The sequence below is a fragment of the Lonchura striata genome, chromosome 2, assembly GCF_050655825.1.
Source record: "Lonchura striata isolate lonStrDom1 chromosome 2, ASM5065582v1, whole genome shotgun sequence".
In the NCBI taxonomy this organism is placed as follows: Eukaryota; Metazoa; Chordata; class Aves; order Passeriformes; family Estrildidae; genus Lonchura; species Lonchura striata.
Genome location: NC_140704.1, coordinates 92998226 through 93019936, shown reverse-complemented (window position 1 = coordinate 93019936; position 21711 = coordinate 92998226). Strand labels below are relative to the sequence as shown.

General features: G+C 38.9%; 1 protein-coding gene across 30 annotated transcripts in view; it reads right to left on the bottom strand.

Moving 5' to 3' along the window:
* LOC110469722 (poly(rC)-binding protein 3) overlaps positions 1-21711 on the bottom strand; it is a 497474-nt gene that overhangs the window by 107463 nt on the left and 368300 nt on the right. The window contains exon 1 of one of the 30 annotated variants that reach the window (XM_085573676.1): positions 13211-13250. The exons of the other annotated variants lie outside the window; for them this stretch is intronic. The gene's annotated coding sequence lies outside the window, so the exon portion shown is untranslated. Of the gene's footprint in view, positions 1-13210; positions 13251-21711 lie in introns of those variants that run through there. 30 annotated transcript variants of the gene reach the window in all.

Below are 21711 nucleotides of genomic sequence, written 5' to 3'. Positions count from 1 at the left end.
TATGATGGAGATGTATGAGAGGATGGGCAATCTCCAGGACCCTGTTGGTAGCTAAGTACCACCTTGTAGTGACGTGACAGGCTAAAATGTTCAATATAAACCATCTTGGCTGTTGGGAAAAAAAAAATCCCATTCCAGAAAATTAATCCTTAAAGCAGTAAACCCCTCACATTTTCCAATTTCCAGTGCTCCTCTGAAGCCTGCCTTGTTAGTGTGTACTAAAGCAAATAGAGGTTTAACATCAGCCAGAGGTAGCTGCTGGCTTTTCCTCCTATGGGAAGGACTGGCTTTTCCCAATGACAGAATCTACAATATGGGCTGTGGAGGGGCATATGCACACTGTATTAACAACAAAACACAATTATTAGGATGTTTTCCCCTCTGATGTAAGGCAGTGAAAAAGAGTTGTACATACAGCAGGACAAACATCTGACCATCCAGGGAGACCTTAAGACCTGCGTACTTCCTGCAACAAATAATACCCTGTACTACAACAACCTCAAGTCAGTGTATGTGACTGATGTGCACATGGTACTCATACAGCCAGATGTGGTCAGAGCATAAGAACTTTTATCCTGAGCAATGTGCCAAAGGGTACCTCTCTGCCTTACTCATTCAGGCCTTTCTGGGATAAAACTGCCTCACAATGCAACTTTGCATTCAGAGAGGATACAGGACCTTTTGATGTGTCCCCCTACTGTGGCCTCCTGCTTTCTGTTACCAGCCCTAGTTGCAGCACTGGTAGAAGCCACAAGCAGGCTGGCAGAGTAATGCCCTGCACAAGATGGCTGGACAAAGGTGAGCTGGTACAGCATCCATACCATTCCCACTCCAGTGAGGCAGCAACTGCGACTTGCAGCCATCTGCAAGCACAGCCATAAACACAGAAGTGTCCAAGGATAAATTCAGATTTTAGAGATCCCAGGCATGTCAGGAGAATACACACCTTCTTTTACACTCCTTGGAGCTACAACACACAGTACTGGGATGTAAACTGCATTCCTAAGAATATCCTTCTACCCATTAAAGCTTATAAATGAGCTCAGCATAATCCAGTTCTACTGGTGATGGTCCACTGGGCATCACTTTTTTAAATACTGCCAAAGATTAAGAGTTCAGGTTGCTTCCTCAGTCCATGAATTTCATGTAGCATTACCAAGCAGTACTCAGTAAATCTTCAGCTGCTGCTATAAAATGAAATAAAATGACCAATAGCACTATTTTTAGCCACAAAACATCTTACTCATTATGCAAGATATGCTTCTGTCATTCTCTGAGGGAAAAATGCCTAATTACTTACATTATATCTCATTGGAAATACAACAAATAAAACAAGAAGGGCTACTGAAGGATGAAAATAATGGCAACATGTGGTACAGGGGCTGACCTTAGGAGAGAGAGGTATTTATCCTGAAGATAGGGAAATTTGAGAAAAGCACTGCCAATTAAGAAAACTGTCTGTCTCCCATCAAGGAATATACATTTACCTAAATAATACTTGCTTAAGCTTAACCCATACTGTTCTGTTTGTATGTGCAGGGATGGAGAACAGCGGCATATGAGATGGATGAAATCCTGACTTCTCCCCTACAATGTGCTTTCTGCTGCTCTTTGGGATTATAGCTCAGTGCAATTCAGAAAAGTACTTTCCTCAAAACTTTTAGTGGCTGTCACTTATGTCTGAACATATGGTCAGTTTGACAAAATCTTTAGCAGCCTTATGGCTTAACACCTGCATACATATATATGCTGGTTTTACCTTAACAGGCAATGGTATAAACCCCTATCTTTTTTCCTTTCTGCTGATTCCCTGTCACTTGCACACACCTACATACTAAAGAAAAAATAATATCAATAATAATAAGTAATGACATTACATTTCTGCAAACACAATCGACAGTAATTTCTGAGGAAATCTCTGTGTCCTCCTCCATACAAAACATGTGAATATCCAGAGCAGCTGCTACCTACTGGTAGTCTATAAAGCTGCACAGCCATAAATGTTCTGGATGTGCTTGGTTATCTATCAGATATGCATAAAGGTAGTGGTGTGGCTCTAATTACAATTAATTACTGCACTTTTTGTGGTGCTGTTTCTTTTTTTCCCCCAGAGGCATATTCAGGCCAAATCAATGGCTTCCAGAAAGGGTAGATGATGCTGTGCACAGCTTGGAAATCCATTCATGAGAGAGAATCCATATATAAAAGATGTATTAGATAGCTGTACTTTCTGGGGCCACAGTTGTCATTTGTGTGGAGAGGCACCTGTTACATGAAAAGTATTTACCAGATTTGACAAAATGGGGTGTAAGTGGACTTAAAAATCTATACTTAAAATTGAAAGAGCAATTGTTTAAAGGGCACCACAACCATCATTCCTATACAAGCCGTACAGCATTGGGAAGAACACCGATGCACTAAGATTAGTGTAAAAGGTTCCTAGCAATTACTACCTGCTAAATACAATGTCATTAGAGAACAATTTCCTATTAATTAAATGCAAATACTCTGATATGTGACTGAGCACATTACATTACATAGTATTAGCATATTAAGTGCAATTTAAGCCCTGTTGTCAAGCATCTGAATTTTTACCTAAAATGGCAGTCAAGCAGAATACAGTATTTCCACACTAGGGGCAGGAAGGGAGACTGGAAAACTTGGTGAGGCATGAAAAATTGAATTTCAGCAAGGCAATGGAAAGGACATTGTTGGGCAATTACAGCGCTCCAGTGTTTGCCATCCGCAAAGGCTGCAATCATCTGCAGCGACAGCGTGGTGCACAGCTCCCCCAAGGCACGGCACTCCAGTTAAATCAATTTGTCAGGAGCAGGGCTGCTGCCTCGCTACTGCAGAGGAGGCCCACCGGAGCGGGAGACAGCTGGGGCACACAGCTGTCTCTCTGCAGCAGATCAATTAGAACATCAAAATTCATCTGCTAATTAGCAAGCATGTACAGAGGGGAAAGAAGCCTCCCTTAAATGAATCATTTCCATGTATTAATGAATTCAATGACATCCAACATTCAGAACCCAGCCCAACAAGAAGAGACACAGCCACAAGAAGCACCAGCTAGCACGAGACAATTCCATTTTGCAAAAGGTGATCCTACTGCTGAGGTGAAAATAAATCTCCCTACAACTAAAAATTTGCACTTCCAATATCAGTGAAAGAAGACCCACATCTAGTAGAGCTACCAATGTCTGATCACATTGTAAACACAGATTACTGTAAGACTGCGTTGAGAGCAAATACAAGTGGGACCAGGAAAAATACAAATCACGGTCAGCCTGACAAGCTGCTTGTTTTTGAACATGCTGAAAGTCCCTTGACTTCTGTGATTGAGAACCGGGCTTCACGTCAGCAGTTTTTATCCTTGATTTTATTAATTTTTATATTCAACCTTTGTGTTGTTATTAGAACAACACTTACTGTTTATTCACATGTTGCAATGTTGCTGAGGGTGTTTTTACAAGAGAACTTGGCCAGAGTCAGCTGCTGCTCCAATGCCATTTCAAGGCTTAGCAGGACAAGGTCACTAATTTTTTTTTCTGGCAGCTTTAGCTTGTTTGGCACAGATATGAAAACACAAACCAACAGTAACATACTACATTCTCCATCAGAGCTCAGAGCATAGCTGTTAATTCTTGCACACAGAGCTCCCAAACCTGGGAGAAGCCATGTACATTGACTGGTAATACACAGAAAATTGATTTCTTCAGTTGGGAAGAGCCCCACTAACATCCTTTGTTACTTCCAGTGCCTTGCCCATCACAGCCTAATTGCAATGGACTTGAGCAAGTCTTCTTTGGATACAAAGCACAAACCCTTTGTTCTTGAAAGTTTGTCTGAGAATGCTTGTACAACAGTATTATTGTTGAAAGAGCTCAAGGAAAAGAGAACAACAGTGTGGAGAGGACCAAGACAAAATGACCTCCCAGAAACAGCAGCATAGTCAAAGAAACTCTAAATCTGGCATCTGCAATAACCCTACTGCTCATCTAAGCAGCTCACTCACTAAATTCAATACATTTTTCCAAGGAGTTCTTTTTTTTAAGCTCTGTTTTCCTACAACTCTATGTTGTACATGTAGGAACCCACAACTGTAGATTTGATTTTCAGGCCATTTGGCATCAGATAACGAACTGCAAATCATTATTTTGAAACAAATTGCTGTAACCCGCAGCTGGATGAAGCCACAACACAGAATTCCTACTTGGAAACTATATTCTTTAACCTGACAAACAGGTGCTAACTGCTTATCTTGTTCTCAGATCTCTAGTTTCTCACCAAGATCTTTCCCCTTTCATTCTTTTAAGGACATTCATTAAAATCAAAACTGTGTTAGATGGCTGAAAACACAGAGCCACACAAGAATGTCGGTATGTGCGGAGCTGAACTCTCCAAGGGAGGGCTATGAAATGTTATTGCCAGCTCTGCTGCAGTAAGACAAACTGCCACAGAAAGCCATGTCCATTCTCATTTACTGAGGGAGGTCAGCTGAAAATAAGTCAGAGAGGAAGTCAACCAAGAGAGTAAAGTGCCCCCACTTGCCGTGCAATAATGAGAAGTGTGTATGAAAAATGTTTAATAATATGAGGAAGCTTTATCACCACCCTCACTTATTTTCAAATCCTTTACTAGACTTTCATCTTGCACAATTTCCATTACTCCCAATGATGCTAATGCATGAGCTGGAAGAGTGTGACCCACCAAGTATTACAGCTTTAAGCTGCCATTTAGTATCAAATTTCTTTCTTAAGTGAGGATTGCTGAATAGGTGAAGCACAGAGCTATAATATATACTCCATTAAAAGCAGTCCAGAGAATGTGACATTCTTCTTATCATATTACCTCAGTTACTGACAGAATAATATAATTATGATTCACATTGGAGTGGCCTACAGAATGGATTTAATCAAATTTTAATATAAAATATGGCCACTTAGAGCATATTCCATTCAGTGGCTTGTGCAGTGAAGATGCTGGATAGGGAGGGGAAGTGCAGTTATCATTCCCAGTAACAGTATTTAGGATAACAATTGCTTTTAAGTCAAATATGGCATCAGGATGTTTAAGCACACATCAGAGGATGCATTGGTGTTACTTGCTGTTGTGCTGTACTCTGTATATAATTCAGCATGGATGACTGCTGTGTCACTTTCAGTCCTTTAAGTTTACAAAATAGACCTGAAAGAAATTGGTATCTCGGCGTGTCTATCAAGGAATAGATAATTAATTCACTGAGAAAAACTCTTAAGCTTCCTACATTCATGCAGACCAAGTGGATTCTGGCTGGATTCTGTTCTGAAGGACACTAGTGCAAATTCAGAGCATAGTCATCAAAAGCACACCAGCTCTGAGTTGATATTTCCTGATTTGATTATAAACAGAGGACTTGGAAGTTCAGTGTGTTTCATTGATTAGATCTTGAGTAACTCCAAATCCAAGGAGATACTGTGGTAAGTGTGTAAAATTCTCACCTCAGGGATAGATTTTCAGAGAATGCACTTGGGAACTCTGGTTTCTAGTGTTCAGATATGAAACTAAATGCAGAAAAGACACAAAGGATACAAGAGATGAGAGGTACTAGATATAAAAGGCATTTTGCATGAGTTGAGGCTCATTCTGCGTATCTTCTGCAGCACAGAAACTCAGGTTTGCCACTCTTCAGTTTTAAGGCTCTAGCAAGGCATTCACTCTGATAACATGAAGAACTGTGCCAAGCTAAAATTTCAGTGCCAGCTACATTTTAGTTTGCTGCATCTGTCTACCCATGCACTTTACAACTATTCACATTTTATCCATTTGACTATGATATCCTAGCTGTTTATGAGTTTTTCTTCCTGAAGGTAGATTAAGTCCACGAATTCCCCCAATATCATTAATGGGTTTTGTTTTTGTTTTATTTTGTTGGAGTTTGGCTTTTGGGGTATTTTGTTTGCTGCTTTTTTTGAAAACCCCGGTCCATCTGCTAGTCTCCTAGGGCTCTCACCACAAACAGCCCTTACTGCCTCAGAGCATCTGCTTGCTTTATTCTTTCCTTACAATAGATCCAATTGCTCTTTTCCCTTTGCTTTTTTCTGTTAACTTCTTGTTGGTTTCTATCTGCTATGCCTGATCATCTTTGTTCATTCATAGAATTAGCACACAGTTTGGATGAAAGACACCTCAAAGATCATGTAGTTTCAATCCCCCTTCTATGGGCTGAGATGCCTTCCATGAACTAGAACAAAACTAGAATAGGTTTCTCAAAGCACTGTCCAGCCTGGGATGAGGCATCCATAACTTCTCTGGGTAACCCATTCCAGTTCATCACCACCCTCTCTCCTTCAGTATCACTACAGACTCTTGTGAGAAGTCCCTCTCCAGCTCACTTGCAGTCCCTTTAGGTACTGGAAGGCCTAAGTGTCCCCAGAGCCTTGCCTTCCCCAGCCTTTTCCATCTTCTGATCTCAGCCAAAACAGAGCACCAGCCCCTCCTCTCTGTCATAACAAGTCTCACTGATTTTCAGGTCATGAACCCTGATGTCTTTTTGCCAATTAGAAATTTACTCTCGCATTCCTTTGCCCCTGTGCATACAGTTCAAGATCATGCCTCTCTTCCACTTTTTTCATTCTGAACTCACCTGTTCTTCTGCCTCATTAAAAATTATGGAAACTGTCCAGATATCCCACTCCCCACAAGCATTTTTACAAATACTGTTTCAAACCCTCCATTTCCATTTTTTAACCTCTTGCAGTCTAGCCTTTCACTGAAGGCTTTACTATCTTTTTGGTGAGTTCTTTTTTGGTGCGGTATTTTTGCTAGTTTTTACAGCTCTCAGTACATTCAGGATTATTGTTATCTTCTTGTGGTTATGACAGACCCTTCTTCAGATCCTTCACGTTTCACTCCCTGCCCCTACCTAAGCAGTGAAAGAGGCAGGCAGGTGAACAGGAAGGGACAGATTCAGCCACACCAATTGCATGGGACAAAAAGTCTTTTATCCTGTCTAGGGGAGGAAAACATGGAAGGGAAAAACCAGAAAGGCAAAGATAAGAAGGATATGAAAATAAAGAAAAGGACAAAGAATCTAAGAAATTCAAGCACAGTTCGAAGACAAGAATAAAGGAATGAAAAGTGTATACAGTAAAGGCTGAAACAGAAGAAGAAAAAAAAAATAGTGGGGGAAGTATTTGAAACTTAAAAGGATATTAAAAAATCCTAAAATTAGGTAGGTAAGATCAGTTACACTTTTAGGAAAAGAAATAAAATCCCCTAATAAAATGAAATGTCAATGAAAATCACCTTGTCTTAGCAGGAGGTATATAAAATTCAAAATATTTCTGAAGTTTTTACTAATCTTTATCTTATTCTTGAAAACAGGGAAGGAATGAGTTTGGTTTGATCAGCTATTCCAAGCCAGTGGTGCAGCTCTACAACCACGGCAACAAAGAACTGACTTCCTGGTGCCAGGATCTCATATGGGAGCTGCAAAGGCAGTGCAGCACTGGGATCATGATCAGCACTAAGAGTGGTTTTAGAGCTGATACAACACAGCTACTTCTTGTGTTTGTTACCACACATGCCAGTCACAGTAGGCCTCACTTGGTTTAGGATTATTTTCCAAGGAATTTACACTCTTAAGCTTTTTAAGTCTATCAGCAGCATACATTAAAAATAAATTTTTTCTCCTCAGAGCTAGACATTTAAGGAAAATCTGTTTTGTTTAAAAACCTATATCTTACGTCCAAAGAGAATATTTCTTTTCCCCAGGTTATTAAAAATAAACAAGAAATCCACTATATTTTAACTGAAGTGTGGCTTCAAACTACTATAGACAACTTCAAATAAAATATAACCTATTGAACTGATGTCTATATCAATTCTATTTGATTAAAATTATGCTTAATTGTTAACATATAAACATAAATTTTATAATGAAGACAGATGTCAATATCCACTATTTATAATGAAGACAGATCATTAAATACTGTGATTATTGTCAGAAATACTTCAACAAACAGAAGTGTGTTAAAAAAAATTAAAATATTAGATAGTAATCTTCAAAGCTAATGTAGAATATCCCAATCTCAAGATTATTTTTTTTTAGGTAGAAGAATGAGTTTTTGGTTTGCTTCCTAATTTGCATGTTTTAGAATAATCTACAGTGTTACTATGGTATTATTTCCATCAGTTCCAGAAATACGCCCTTTCTGTACTACCTTTCCATTTATCAAGGCCATGATGAATACAAAAATCAAACCTGCTATAAATTATCACAATAAAGCCACTGAATATATAAGAAGTGGAGTAAAGAAAGATGCTGAAAGTAATCTGTCTTGCCAAGTGGAATGACAGAAAAGGGACAGTGCAGGGGGCAATGCTATGCATGGAAGAGAAATCAATGGAAGGGTCTCTGTTTCTCTGACTGCTTGGTATATTCTGCACAGTTCTCTCTAGTAGGTTAATACTGTGCTGTCACAACCATGATAGCCTTGATGATTGTATTGACAAGAAATCATGATCTACAGCAGATCTGCTTTTACGGAATGGCCGGATAAGCCCTTCCATTAACAATACTAATCAGATAAAGTATTCCTAATGGATGACCCTGCATCTGGTTAGACTGAACTGCTCTGTTTAGTATCTATATGCTGTGTTTTTCATCCAAGATCAAGATGTCACTGCTAAGAATTTATACACTAGGTTTGGAAAATTGTTTATAATTTCTCTCTACATCTGCTGCAACTTTGGAAAACAGAGACCTAGTTCTTTGTTCCTGTCATTAAATCATATTACTCTCATGCATTACTAAAGGTTTCCATGACCCAAAAACAAACAAGGGACCAACATGTGAAGACTCATGAGGAATTTTTTTAAATTTAGGTATTCACTTTTTGTTCCTGGTATAAAGGAGTTATCAATTAAAATGTGTCCTGATAATCATACTTCTAGGTAAAACATATTATGAAACTAAAGGTATAACAGCCATTTGACAGATATGTTGCATAAAACCATAGTGCTCTGAGCCCTAATTTCTCCATGTAACTATAAAATATTTAAAGTACACACTGTTTACAGGTAGTTAAGAGATAGCAGTGATAAATCCCCTTTCAGAAAAAAAACCTCCTTGTTCTGCGAGATTTATAGAAATGAGAGAAATCTTAGGAGGTGCAACAGCCTCAGAATTTACTTGCCAAGAGATTCCCCGTGCTCTTCTCCATGAAAAGAATGGCATCTGTGCCAAAGTGAGGATAAAAATGGTTTTCCTTCAGTCCTGTGATGGGTTTACCACCAGCTTTTACAGCAGTTGTCTTCAGTCAGTGAAAATCTCCCTACTGGCAGCACAGATAACAGAACTTGCTTGGCTTTTTTCTCTTGCAGTATAACATTGCAAAAAGAGAGCAAAACATCACCAATTTGTACCAGCATTATTTTATACCTATCTTGCAGAGTCAGTCCAAAATCTGTTATAGTCTGGACATCAACAAGAAATTGGAACTGAAGTCATATTGCTTTGATCCTTCCCACTTTAGCATTTGTTTCATAGAAATGTATCATCGTCTCTGCAGACTGTGGCCGCCTTTAAATTTAACGCAAAATTTAGGGCTCTTCCAATGTGGCCCGGAAGACAGATTTTTGCTTCAATATTGCAAGGTTTACAGTAGAGACACAGAGGCGTGTCTCTCTACAGGCTAACACAGAAATTAAAGCTGCAAACTGTTCAAAGGATTTATCTCATTTCAACTTACTGGCTTGTCTCCTATAATTTCTTTATTTTTACTCTAGATCAAACATCACATGCTACTCTATTAGGTCGAACTAGTAAGATACTCTTAAAAAGTGAAGTTACAGAAAATCTAGCAGAATTCTTAAATCACCATGCCTAAGCAAATTCCCAGTTAAAAGCTTCTTCTCTTTAATGAGAATGTTGAATACTGATGGATTGTTTCTTACCAGTAAGGGCCTTGGAAAGTCAAAAGCTTCCCTCTACCCATGGAGCTCTTATGTTTTAGATGCAACTGTGATGTGTAATGCACTTATGAAAGAACACAAACCATGCCCTAAACTTCCGTTGCTTTGGTATTAAGAACTTGACCTGAATGCACTGGGAAGAAAATGGGCTTTCAGAATATCACTGATTTTCAAAGACATTTTACTTTGGCTTCTGTAAAGTTCTGGAACCTAAGTGATTTAAACCCAGCAGGACGAGCAATTCTGAATATTGCAAGGGTAACTCATAAAGCACGCTTGTTTATTCACATATTGTACAAAGAATCTAATGAAATTTTCCTATCAGGTTACTAGTAATCTCTCTATTAAAAAAGAACAGACAATGCAATTTCATCCCTTAAAAGTGGCTTTTGCCAACCTGCAAATCTCAATTTTACTTTCAATCAATGCAAACCTCAGTTTTTTTCAAGAGTTATCTCCCCCTCCCACCAAAACAATGCTGTGCCAAAGCTTTTACAAGGATTAGTTGATTTTTTTTTTTAAGGTGCAATAAGATTTGGATGACCTTTCAGCTTTAATGCTTTGATCTAAATATTGTCATGCCCTATGTAATTTTGATGTGGTCTAGCGCCACACAGAAACAATGCTGGGAGTTATTTCTGTGTATCTTTGTGCCAAATTATGCTGCCTTCCACCTGTGGTTGGAAACAGGTGCCAAGTAACTCTAAGTGAATGCTCATATGTCTTCTCCATAATTAATCTATTTTTCTTTAAACTTCAACAGCTTTAAGCCTTACAGAATGCAATCCTACAGGACCATGCCAAAAACCACAATAAAACAGATCTTAACCCGGAACAGTTCATTTGGCTCCTTTAAGGACAGACACAGATCCATACAGTATAAATGGTTGTCCTTAACTTTCCCTGGTAGTTTTCAGCTCCAAAGCACAACAGGACAATGGATAATTAAAGAAATAGGATAGTTTTGGTATAAGGAGGAATTGAGCTGTCAATTTCTACAGTTTCCAAGGTTTTAATTTTTTTTTTCTCGCTAAAATATAAATAACAAAGCAACAAACCGTTCACAAATTAAGCCAGGCTTGTCTACCCTGCCTTTTCGAAGAGCATCAAAAAGCACAAACCGTAAGAAAGCCGAGGGTAGCTGCAGCTTGGTGTCAGCTCAGCCATTCCTGCCTGGGTTTCTGCCTGAGCACTGAGCCTGGAGGAACATATGGCAAAGGACCAAGCAGTCCCAGAAGGACCAGGCTGGAGAGGACCAAGCAGTCCCAGACCTTTTACGGGGTGATGGGTGGAATCAACTCCAACACACTAACTCTGCTGCAACCATGCTATTCCATGAGTGCTCTTTAAAATTACCTTCTGTAGGGATAGGAAAGTACGCAGTTGAAGAAGTACCTCTCATCATCTATAAGTATCTTCTGACCATTGCTTAAAGGCAGGTGCTTTCATTAAAGAGCTGAAAGCATTTGTTTCAATAAATTCATGGGAGTAAGCTGTCAGGAATCCCTCTAACTATTCTTAACAGTAATATGGCACCACAGTGTTACCTGGCTGCTGCTTCTGCTCTAATAGGGCTGTGATTTAACTGTGAGAAATTCTCAGCCTCAGTCATTCTGCTCTCATGGCATCATAAGCATGTACCCCAGAGTTTAATTACTCAGCTAAAATGCTGCTGTCACCCTATACATATAATGTAAGAAAAAGGTGATTTCCACAAAGGAACTCATCTATTAATTTCATTTCAGGGCCTTTTCTTTAATTTGTTGCTCAGCTGTCCTTTTATTTTTATTAAACGCACTTGCTGTGTTAGCAATTGCAAAATGATTTGAGGTTAGCACGGCTTCCCCCCCACCCCCCAGAAAACAAAGACAGATTACTGGTGGTGGTAGTGAAAGAATCTTTAGGAAAAGGGGAGAGTTTTGCTTTCAGGCTGGCATTATTTAGGTTATTTAAATAATCTAGTGGCTTCAGGCAACATCACAAAATGAAATTATATGGTTTCAGTAAAATGAAAGGAGGAAGGTCACAAATCACAGCAATGCTCCAATAAAATGCAGTACAATTAAACTCCATGAGCTGCAGCTTCCCAGCCTGCATTCAGAGTGGTCTGCAATACCTACAAGCCCCAGTCACATGAACTGAAATAATGTTTTCCCGCTCAAGACTGCTGCCAAAGGCTATGATCAGACATGAGCATATTCCATGAAGATGACAGCTATTTGAGATGACAGCTGCTTTGAGGTAAACAAAGTCTGGGCTGATGTCCACTCCAGGCAATTCCATTGCCTGGACTGCATAATTCAGGTAACAGCAACCTCCTAGGGGGTCCATGACAAAAAAAAAAAAAAAAAAAAATGGCAGCAGGGAATCCCAAATAAATAAATAAATAAATAAACAACAACAATGCCACATTATCAAAAACACTGTCTTCTGTCAGAAAAAAGCCAAATTCCACCCTAAACACTTTTTAGTGCTGATCTCTTTCTATAAACCTTCAAGCAAAAATATCACATGTATACATAAAAGACTACGGTATATATACAAATATATACAAATGAGCTCTGCCCTTCCTTCTGGCTTGTCCATGTGACTAAAATAATGACATCTGCTTAAGGTCAGAGGTCTGGAATATTCAAATGCTGTGCCTGCAGCACATGGGTTCCAAAGTCAGGCTACACTGTCATGGATAATTATGACATCTAATGTAGACACATCTGTTCCATTTAGAGTAGTCAATTTTGGGGTTTTTTTGAGCATAAGTAGAAATAAACCTTGATCCCAGAACTATAAGACATTTTAATCATAATGGGAGATCTCTTTGGCAAGACTGATAATTTAAAACTAAGTGGAAAACCATGTTTTTTAAACTAATAAAACTTTTCATTTGCATTTAAATTTACAGTACATTGGAAAATTGTACAAGCAGTCTAGGAAAGCTCCGTGCTGATGTTTCAACACAGAAAGATCTCATTAGAGAAGGACCATAAGAAATGAAAGGCTATATTCTAGTTACAAATCATGTGAGCCATTAGTAGGATGGGGGTAGGAGGGAAAGACATCAACATCACCATAGAGAAATGTTCTGCTAACTCAGTCTTGCTGGTTTCTGAAAACAAGGAAATATATTTTCAGGTCAGTGATTTTCAACTGTTTTCGATTCACAGATCCCTAAATATTTTTTCCAGCAGATATGTAGACCTTTGAATAGCAACATTAAGCCCAAGGCAAAATGCTTGCTTTTCATCCTTACCTGCTGTGGGTTTCTGAGATATGGTTCACATATGGATCGTCTGAAAAACATTTTTTAAAAGACATCTTTTTATCAGAACTTAGCTGTTTTGCTTAGAATACTTCTATCACAGCCTTCTTTAAAAGGAAGGGGAAGGAAGAGACACCCTACTCATGTTCTGTAGACAAGATTTCTTTGAACTGAAGTCATAGATGCTTACATTTTCAGGCCTGTTTGCCATGTATGGGTTTAGGTACAAACTTCATTGGAAACCTTTGTTGTGTAGTTTAGAAGCCTTCCATTACACAGGACAGCACCAATGTCTCTCTACCTGAGACTGACCTGCAGCACATGAGATCTGCACCTGGTCTTGGTTCAGAGCCAGAATGTCTGGACTTAATTTACAGCACCAAGTAAAATGCCAATACACAACCTGGGGCCCAGGGAGGTACATACCTGCTACCCTGGAGAAATCCAGCAGGTCAGAGTGTTCTGAGTGTCCCTCCATTTGCCCAAGAATTACCAGACATGTAACCAACCTACAGAACATTTATTTTGTATTTATTTTAGTTGCCTGTAGAATTCTTTCCTTCCCTCAATTTCACTGGAGCCAGGGGAGGGCATCTTGCTGCTCTGACAGATGTATATCCTCACTGTATTTCCTTTGGGAGAATCTCATACACCTATTTAGCAACAGATACGACTCAAAAAAGCGTGTCCTGCCAGGATTATGTGGTCTATGAGGAGACTCTTCTACATGACAGATACCCCCTCAGGCACTTGGAAACAGAAGCATCTTTCTGCCTGCTAAGCATTGAAGTTCCTGGAACATTTAGCTCAGTCCATGTTCTGTACACATTTTGGTTTTGAAGACATGCATCCCTACTGCTCTTTATAGAGTGTTCTTGGTGGAAGCATTTAAAAGAAACAATCATTTGAACGGGGTTCTTCCTGGTTATGTTCTTTCTCTTTCCTAATGCCTTTCCAAATGCTGACTAAAGGTTTGAGCTTCAGCTCCCACTCTGGTGTTTGTCATAGGCACATCATGGCTGCTGGTGATACACTGTACTACAGAGAGGAAAGGACAATACAGCCACCATGCACTGGTGAAGGCCCAACCTAAATGATTATGCAGGCTCTTTACAATAACAAAACCCACTCCTCTCAATATTTTATACAGGAAATAATAATTCAAAAAATACTCAGATCAATTCTTATGTAGAGATAGAGCAATTTGATAGAAAACATGCAAAAAATCTTGATAGGTTGATAGAATCACCAGAAAAAATTCTTATGTATTTATATGATGCAGGCAAGAATAATATCATTTTTTTCTATGGTGGTTTTCATGTTAGCCATTCTCCCATCTACACAGTGTTAACAGTTCTATCCCTTGCTAACACACTGTGGAAATCCCTTTCTTGGCAAATATCATCATCAAGAGGACAATTTCCCAGAGAAATCTGGCTCACATTCAAGATTCTTTCTGAGGATCAAAAATGGATCAAAAATGGGGAACAGGAATTCATGAGCACATCAACCAGAAAACTTGTATGTATCTACTCTTGCACTTGATCAAGACAAATAAAATTGTTTTCTTTTAGTCTCTGTCTGACTAACATTGTGGTTAACACCTCTGATTTGCAGCTGGGAGCAACAATGACATAAGAGACATCCAGATCAAGTACATGAAATAACACTAGAAATCTTTATTAAGAACAAAAGATGCAGAACAGAGACTAGTACACTTTTTTTCCCAAGTAAGTTATAACACCCTAAAATATCTAATGTTCATATTTGTATCACTATAAAAATTTGCAAAGAACTCAAATAAAAGCTTGACTCTATGAATCTAGTCCAGAGCAGCTTCAAAGAATAATTGACTACTTCAGAAAAAATCCTTCTTATTTTTGGATGAAATAAAATGTATGACTTTCCTTTATGTGGCCATGAAAACTTATTGAGCATCTCTGTTACTTGGCAATTGGGCTGCTTAGCTAGAGAAGATTGAAAGTCATGTTAATAAAACTACTAAAAAAAAAACCAAAACAAACATGCTGTTGAAACTTGCACTAAAATTTATTACCCTTGGTTAGTAACAATGAAGTAAATTTGAAATATAAAGGCTTGTCTTTGCAAAAATAGTGCCACACATAGAGTAAAATAACTCGGATCACACCAGAAAGGGCCTCCTTACCATTGGTAACTGCCCAACCAGCAGGTACAGAGAGAGTACTGAGAGTAACGGAGAGTTAACCCTAGACACTTAGCCCTCCCAGCATTATGAACTTCCCATTGGTCTTAAACTGTGACTGTTCCACAGCACTTTGCAACTTAACTCTCCTCAGCTGATCACTTTTTTGATGTCTGAAGTGCACAAAATGATTGTTAATCCAATTTGTGTGTTCCATTTTCTTTGGCAGACAAGGCAAAAATAAAAATAAAAAGGGATGGGGGGAAACGGCGGGGGCAGGAGAGGGGAAAGAGGGAAAGAGAGCACAAGGGACAGAACAGTTCCTGCCTCTGTAAGCATTCCCTGTGCCATTCCAATTTAAAGACAGACTTTTTGACAAACACCCTGGTGATCATGTTCATTGGGAGCCAAAGGACGAAGCAATAAGGTGCAAGGCTTACCCAGGCACAGAAAACAGTGAGGATACAATAGTTTAAACCCACAGTGGTGCTGTGGTATCACCTTCTGATGCCCTAACTCTTCAGAAAATCATTCCTTTCCAGCTCTGATTCTCTATCAAAATTAATTAATTCACAGCCAGTGGGTCCCAGCTACCTTACTCCCAGCCCAGTGCCAGCAATGTTTAGGGACTTCATGTCCCAAATGCAGCTGAGTCCCAGCTCAGCCTGGGATTCATTCCTCAGCCCGTGAATGAGGAGGCATGGCCTCAGCTGAGGGAACAGAAAGGGGAGCGTTACGTGCAGTGGTCACTCATGTCCTATGCCCACCTCATCTTTGGATCCTCTAATGGGTACAGACCTCCCTCCCCCTGCCCCCAGGGAAACTCTGTGACTAGTAGCCTGTTTTCCTATTTAACCTTGCAAGAGTAGCTGAGCACAATGCAAACGAACCTACTGCAAATTACTGCTCAGACCTCGAAAATCTGGTTTGTTTGCAAAGTAGTACTCCCCAAAAAACAACTGCTGACTCAGGGGGAGGAGATGTAGTTCCATTTCCAGTGCCTGTGAGGTAAAGCTGTGGAACAGCTACTTCTGCTCATCCCAGAAGGCACAGACAGAAGACAACAACCAGTCCACACAGCACAACTGCCTGCACTCAGCAGACTAATCAAGCCAAGTGATTTTGTTAAAGAAAAAAAAAAAAAAAAGGAGAGGAAAATGACAAGAAAATTCCAAAAAAAAGAAAAACCAAAACCCACCCAAACCAAAACCCACAAAACAAAAAGCCCCAGAATTCACCCCTATTCCCTCTCTCTGGCAATTCAGCCATAACTAGCATGGTCACATGCTCCCTGCCCATGCCTTGCCTTCTAACAATGTTGTAAGAGCCTATAAATACCATGGAGATGCATACTTGTGGTGCAGAGCCCACTCACACTTTCTGTACCCTGGCCTCATCTCCAGCTGCTGGACAGATCTGCAGGGCTGGAAGGGCACTCCCAGGCTTTTGCAGCTGACCACAGTAACACGGCAGCATTATTTGTTTCGGAAACCAAACAATACAGAGAGTTTCAGCTGTACAAGTAGAAACCAAACAGCTTCTTTAGATCTGGAGAATCTGTTATCTCTACATGTCTGTCTTTCACCACACATTTTTCTTTCGCTATTTACGTACTACAGCACAAACCTCCTGGGCAGGCTATTAATCTGAAATGACATCAAGTAAATACACTAAATCAATAACTAACCCCTTCAATATCCCAGGCTCAGGCACTCAAGAACGCACTCATCCTTTGGAATGCCCCTCCCCACCCTTCTGTTAACATCAATGTCATGGGCATTCAAGAGACCTGTTCTACAGATCAGGAAAGCAAGCCAGGAATAACCATCCTGAGCCCCTCGGCCCCCAGCACAATCTGGCAAGACAAACTCCACATCTAATAGCCCAAGACTGACTTTAGGAAGGAGCCACTCATTCACCAGAGCATATGGAAATCAAAGCCATGTCTCTGCAGATTCAGTGGCAATAAGGTATAAGACTCCAGTGCTGAGGTTTGAAAACTTCCTCCAAATGGCTTAAATTTTCTTCCTAAATTCTGTTACTTTCTAATTCTAGTTCAATTTTTGCAGTACTTCTACTTTCCTTGGGCTTCCTTTGGACTGCATTTCAACTTTTCAGTACTAACAGCTCTCCCAGATCTCAGTGACTGCTAACTTCAAAAGGGAACACACTGGACTTCATTAGACTACTTAATGACATTCATTCTGGCACTAATCTTAAAGCACTTTAAGCATTTAAAACTTTTTAAATTACTATTTTAAATAACCAGTATAACCTAGCAGTCAAAATGGATTTGCCAAGAGCTGGCAAGGACCTCCACTACAGGAGGAAGCAGACACATTTTAAAGACAGCTTGCCTTACTCAACCTTCCCCTGCACTACAACAAGAGTCATCCTTGCAGCAAAATATTTCTTAAATATTACAGCAAAGCTTAAATTTTTTTCAACTGAAGATGATGAAACAAATTAATCTCTGGCACAGACTAGTATGGAAGAAAATAAGAAATAAGACCATTTAGGATAATGCTAAATCTGGATGGGAAGAATAAGAAACCAATGGTGATATAATTGGCACATAGTCTTTTAAGAGTGTACACTTGAACGGGTAGATGAATTTGATAATCAAGCAACAAACTGATCTCCTACTAGTTCTGAAATTCAAGGATTCACTCAAGCAAGCATACAAGATGCTAGTAGTGTGAACTTTTCTACAGATAAGCAGCTCTGGAAGGAAGTAAAAGGTTCTAAATGTTACTCAAGGGAGAAGCAGCAGCAGTAGAGAAAGAATTAGACAAAGGGGATAAATTTAGCTGAAAAAGACTACTGAGTTGGAAAATGCACACTATGAGTAAATTACAGCAAGCTAAAATAAAAATTTCTTAATTATAAAAGTTACTATAGATATCATTAATAGAACCACATGACATTTCTATGTAAATTGATTTATGAATGTAAGTCATTGTTGGGTCACACAAACTGAAAACATTTTGAATTCAAGACAGATAAATTAGATAGTTCAGAGGTTTGATGTACTGAGGACATGAGTGTGGTGTGAAGAACCAAACCAATCAAGCTTCTAAAAGTTTAGAGGTCTCCTAAGCACAGAAACTGAGGCTGATTTTGTGGGAGTCCTGCAGCAACTGGTCTTATGTGCAGTTCATTTCTTTCTATTTTAGAACTGTTATTTTGTTGCTCTCTTGAAATAAAAAAAAAAGACAAATACACATGACAACTGACCAAAACCAAATCATATTTCCAGTAAAGATGAAATTATTTATTAATTTTTCTTAAGTCGACAAGCATTAAGCTCATGTAAATATTTTCCACCTTCTCATTTAATTTGTCTTTTTCTACAAGAGAATAGTAATTCACATTTTAAATGTGCTGATGCAGGAAACAAGTGAATGTTTACTCACAGTAAGTAAAACTGTTCTTGCTTTATTCTGGAATATAAGTGGTACCAAATGTTGTTTAGAAGCACATGATGCCATGTGAAAAAAAGCTCAATATTTGATTGGAGATTAAAGATTATTTTGCAAATTTGATCTGTTTGCAGGAGAAGCAACTGCTGGTCTTTGATGTGCATGTATCTCATATAAATCCAAGGAGGTAATAATTCTAGAGTACAAAGTCATGATGTGACCACAAATGGAATATATCGCATGCAGCTCTTATCTTCACATATTGCAGAAAAAGATATAAAATAACTAGGCATATACAAAGAAGGCCAACTTAAATGATATACGAATTGGAGGATAAGACACCGACTATGAAGACAGACTGAGGAAGCTGAAGTTCTATAATCCAGAAAAGAGGATTAAGCAGAATACGATCATAGTCTATAAATAACTTACAGGTAACAATATAGATGAAAGAAGAGAATTATTGAGATAGCTGGTACAGGGTATGATGACAAGCAACTTTCTTGAGCTAAAGAAGGAAAAAACTGAACAGAATAATGTAGGCCAGACATTTGCAAAACTTAATGCTCCATGGCAGCATGCAAAATGATTGCATTTTAACCAAGGTGTAGTCACTTCATACATGTGGCAGTTCCAAGCAAAAAAGGTGAGTCTTGTGCCTCACAGGACACAACCCAATCCTGTGGTCATCTGCCAAATGGACTGGGGCTTGTTTTGGCGTCTGGGTGCCCAATAGCAGAAATTAATTCAAAGGAGACATTGAAGTTGAGTATAAACTTAGAAAACAGGCTGTCTAAAAGAAGTAATTTTATTTCCCCCTCCACTCATGGGAGGCAGATTGTGAAAACTGACCACAGACAGGAAAAATTGCATTAATATGGCAACTGTCCCATCATAACACTTAAAGATTGGGTACATTGGGTGCCCAGGATGTGCCTCAAACAGCAAGAGAAGACTTGCTCCCAATTATTCCAACTTGCAAATTTTCAAATAACATCAATATAAGACATACATTCTCATATAAACTGGAATGAGTAAGTAGAGATTTACCTCAAAACTGGAAAAAAGTGGATACATGCACACGAAAGATCAGTTTCTCCTCCAAATACATCAAACTTCCAAAATCTTCACTCTCCAATGTGATTTTTCTAATACATTCAACAGAGCACCAGAGGTCTACAAAAGGACAAGAAGCTGGCCTTATGATTAATACAAGATCCAGAAAGCTGCTCTGAATGGGGGTGAGGGGGAAAGTCTGCCTAGAATATGATCTTTTAGTTATTTCACTGCTGAATGTTCCGAGTGATTGAAATGAAAATACACAAGTTTTGACAAGTTTATTCCTACTGAAGCAAAGTGGTGATAGACACAGTAGTGTTCCTGTACTAACCACTAAACTTTCCTATGTCAATAAAAATATTATCTGCTCTCAGGGATGTGGAAAAAAAATCCACACACCAAGGTAAGCTTTTTCTATCCACACGTACTGCAATATTTTAACATTCCATTTCCAATCTCATGGACATACCACACTCACTTTCCACTGGTCTCACTGAGACACTCTATCTTTACAAACTCAATCCTTTCTCCTTTTACCCAAACAGAAGGAGCCATCCAGGTTCAAAACTGAGAAGGTCTGAAGAGGGTAGTGAAAGTTAGAAGAAATGGATGGAGAAAGAAAACAAAACCTATGAAAACGCAATTTCCCTGGACACTAGAAACACAGAATCAGTAAGGTTGGAAAAGACCCTTAAGATCATTGTGTCCAACCATTAACCCAGGACTGCCAAGACTAAGACCATGTCCCTCAGTGCCATATCTGTGTGTCTTAAATACCTCAAGGGTGGTGACAAAACCCCTTCCCTGGGCAGCATGTTCCAGTGCCAGATAACCCTTTCAGTAAGTAACTTTTTTCCTAATATCCAATCAAAACTTCTCCTGGCACAACTGAAGCTGATTCCTCTTGTCCAATAACGTTTTACTCGGAGAAAACGTTCTTATCCAGATACAAGCTGGAGAAGAATTACACATGACTTTCACAATGAGATGCTATTTTGTAGCCAAAGTCAATAGAAGAGTCTGGGAACATCATTGTGTCATCACGAAAACTGGATGTAGGAGGAGAGAAGATCCCAGAAATCCTCAGTGATTAGACAGCAACCTGTTCTCATTCTACTGCTTCAACACATAATCAAGGAGAAATTCTTTCAGAGATTTTGTGGACATCCCATCCTCAACATCTTCCTTGTTTTGTTACAACTGTGCAAGATGACCTACAGCTTGGACTTTCACCACATTTGGTCTTCGATACACATGTAAAAATTCAGGAAAACCTTCACAGTCTGTTCCAAAGATGTAAGGCAGCAAATGAATAGAATACATTGAAATAGCTGTTTCAATTTGCAAAAACTCACCAGGTAAACCATATTAAAATAGAACTAGTTACAAATACAAAATAATTTCTGGCTAGGAATACACATCAATAGCACTTTCAGTTGACAATAAAGATATTTATATCTCAGATTCTCCTTTAATACCATTTTTGTCACAAAGTCATTATGCATATATACAAACCATAGGTAGGTATGTAAATTAGATGCTTAGTGCTCACACAAAACTATTGAATTTGACCAAGTATTAACTGAACAATATAAGATTAAAATTAATATAGATGATGTCATACCTTGTTGATTATACATCATAAATTAAAAAGGTATTTATTTGAACAAACACATTTCTGTAAGTCCTTCTGTTGTATGAGAAGTGTAGAGTGTTTACAGGCAGCAGCTATTCAGGGCTGTAGACATGAAAGCCTGCCTCAAACATGAGCTACAAGCCCATTTCTGTTTATTACCATAGCCTATCCATTTGACATCTCCCTAATAAACATTCTTAATGAAAAGCAT